The 2,645-nt window shown below is 34.6% G+C and overlaps 1 protein-coding gene across 1 annotated transcript in view; it reads right to left on the bottom strand.

Moving 5' to 3' along the window:
• Window positions 1-1,424: 1,424 nt before the first annotated feature.
• Window positions 1,425-2,645, bottom strand: part of LOC107848223 (ABC transporter I family member 20) — a 5,240-nt gene continuing 4,019 nt past the window's right edge. Inside the window, exon 7 of the transcript XR_007046820.1 lies at window positions 1,425-1,684. The gene's annotated coding sequence lies outside the window, so the exon portion shown is untranslated. The remainder of the gene's footprint in view (window positions 1,685-2,645) is intronic.

Genomic DNA, 2,645 nt, shown 5'->3' on the forward strand with positions numbered 1-2,645 from the left:
TTCTAAGTGTGAATTCTAGCATAGTATGGTAGCTTTTCTAGGGTATATTATATCTGGTGAGGGGATTAAGGTTGACTTGACCCATGACTTCGACCAACATTAGAAGCTTCTTGGGTCTGGGGAATACTATAGGAGATTCGTGGAAAGTTTTTCATCTATAAAGACTCCACTTAACAGGTTGACGCATAAGAAGGAAAGATCTTATGGTCCGAGGTTTGTTAAGTAGTTTTGAAAGGTTCAAAGACAAATTGTCTATTATGCCAATCTTGACCCTTCTCAAAGGTATAGAGGGGTTAGTTAGGTATTGTGATGCATCCCAGGTGAGACTTGGTTATGTACTTATGCAATACGGTAAAGTGGTAACTTATGCATCCAGACAATTGAAGGTTCATGAGAAGAACTACCCCACCTATGATTAAGAGTTGGCATTCATGGTGCTTGCACGCTAGATTTGGCATCACTATCTTTATACAGTGCATATTGACATTTTCACTATCAAAAGAGCTTACAGTATGTGTTCACAAAAAAGAGCTGAATCTTAGGAAAAGAAGGTGGCTCGATTCGTTAAAAGATTATGACATGAGTCTGCACTATCATCTAGATAAAGCTAATGTGGTTGTTGATTATTTTATAAGGTTATATATGGGCAGTTTTTCTTATGTGAAGGAGAAAAAGCGGATTCTAGTTAAGGACATTCATCACTTTGCAAATTTGGAAGTCCAACTCTTAGACTCCAGGGATGGAGGATTGATCATTCAAGAGGTGGCTAAATTATCCTTATGTTCCAAATTTAAGGAGAAGCAAGCTAATGACCCCCTATTGAAGCAAATCAAAAAGGATGTTGGCCAACAAAAGGTTATGTTATTTGAAATCGGTGGAGATGGTACAATAAGGTATCAAGGGAGGATGTGTGTTCTGAATGTTGATGGGTTGCAAGAAAGAGTATTGGTTGAAGCTCATATTTCTAGGTACACTACAAAAATGGATCAAATTGTAGGGGTTAATTTTAAGGTTTGAGGGGGTTTAAAACCCCTGCAAAATGTAATTTCAACGGTTCCCAAAACCCCCACAATACGAGCCGTCACAAACAAGTTACGACAATTTTTTCCTGACACCCATAATTAATTTGCGGTGATTATTTTGCAGCGGTTGACCCCCCGTTACTCTAAATTTAGTTCTTTTTATAATAAATTTTTATTTAAAAATTGCACGAGTTTAAAACCTCTGCAATTTTTTATTTTTTTTTAAATTTAGTACGGCCCATCTGTTTTCAATAACTAATTAGAGATTCTAATTTTAGCTCAAATTTAATTGTTCCTTTAGGCATAACCTACAATCCAATATTTGTTCAATTCATATATCATTAATACAACATGAGTAATTAAACATTGTAATTGACAGACATATCAAAAATACATTAAACATTAAACTTCAAAATAAATTTTCAACATTAACATCTTCAAACTCCAAATTTTCAACATTAACTTGTATCTTCAAACTCCAAAATCAAATTTAAACACAAAACCTTCAATATTCTAAGATTCACTCCAACTACACAATTACATCATCCAAATTGAATATCCAAGACAAATGCAACGATATCAAAGAATGTCATTAGAATCATATCATCACGTGATCTCCTTACATCCATAGGCGAAATGGGTTCACTAGCTGCATCACTTGACTACATAAAAATGCAAAGTATGAAAATCAATCGATAAACTTTCAGTCCTTATTATAAAACATTTATATCTGCGTACATCGAAAAACATAACAGGTGCATAAATTTCCCTCGCATATTGATCTCTGAGTGATGGATCTGCGATAAGTGATGCTTCCAAGTGGTTAAATAGTTGTGTTGATATCTAGCAGATAATGGTTACAAAAAGAAAAATAAAAAGATGATTGATAGTATACACACAAATTAACTATAATAGCCCTTCATCATCTGGATGAACATATCCTTCAAATTCGTACTGCTATAGTGCCATGCTTTTCATTCCATTTTAAGCACAAGTTTCGATGTTTTTCATACTTCAATACTAGAGTCAAAAAGTTATATTTCCTTTTCCATTGGTAATTGAAGCAAATTTGAATCATTTAACTCACATTCTGTTTTTATATAATAACCATAAATAGCCAAGTGGCTCTAACCATATATCAGTAACCAATACTGGACACACTTATAACTTACTTTTTTTGTTTACAAAACTTTAAAAAGAGAGAAAGGGTAGAGGAGAGATCATAAAGCTCCATCCCAACCCCATATCGACAAATGACTCATTACATCAGTTATAAATTATTTGGTTATACCTATTACTACTGTGACCAAAGCAGTTCTAGAGATCACGTACAAGACTCCAATTCCCGAAAGAACAAAAAAGGTAGAAGAAATGCAGGAATAACATCTTACAGACGAAGACACAAAGAGTTGTATGATCTGATATCTTTCGATAGACCTTCGGCTTAGGACCGACAAAAAACATAGACAACAACATTACAAAAAACATGAACCCCTAGAGTCTCCATGCTAACACAAATTAACTCACATAAAAATGGGCAAAGCAAAAATTATGCTGAAATAAGAAAAAAGAGTACACAATTGATTCGAGTATGACTTGGGGGGGGGGGGGGGGGGGGGGGGG

This window comes from Capsicum annuum, chromosome 11 (assembly GCF_002878395.1).
Source record: "Capsicum annuum cultivar UCD-10X-F1 chromosome 11, UCD10Xv1.1, whole genome shotgun sequence".
NCBI lineage: Eukaryota > Viridiplantae > Streptophyta > Magnoliopsida > Solanales > Solanaceae > Capsicum > Capsicum annuum.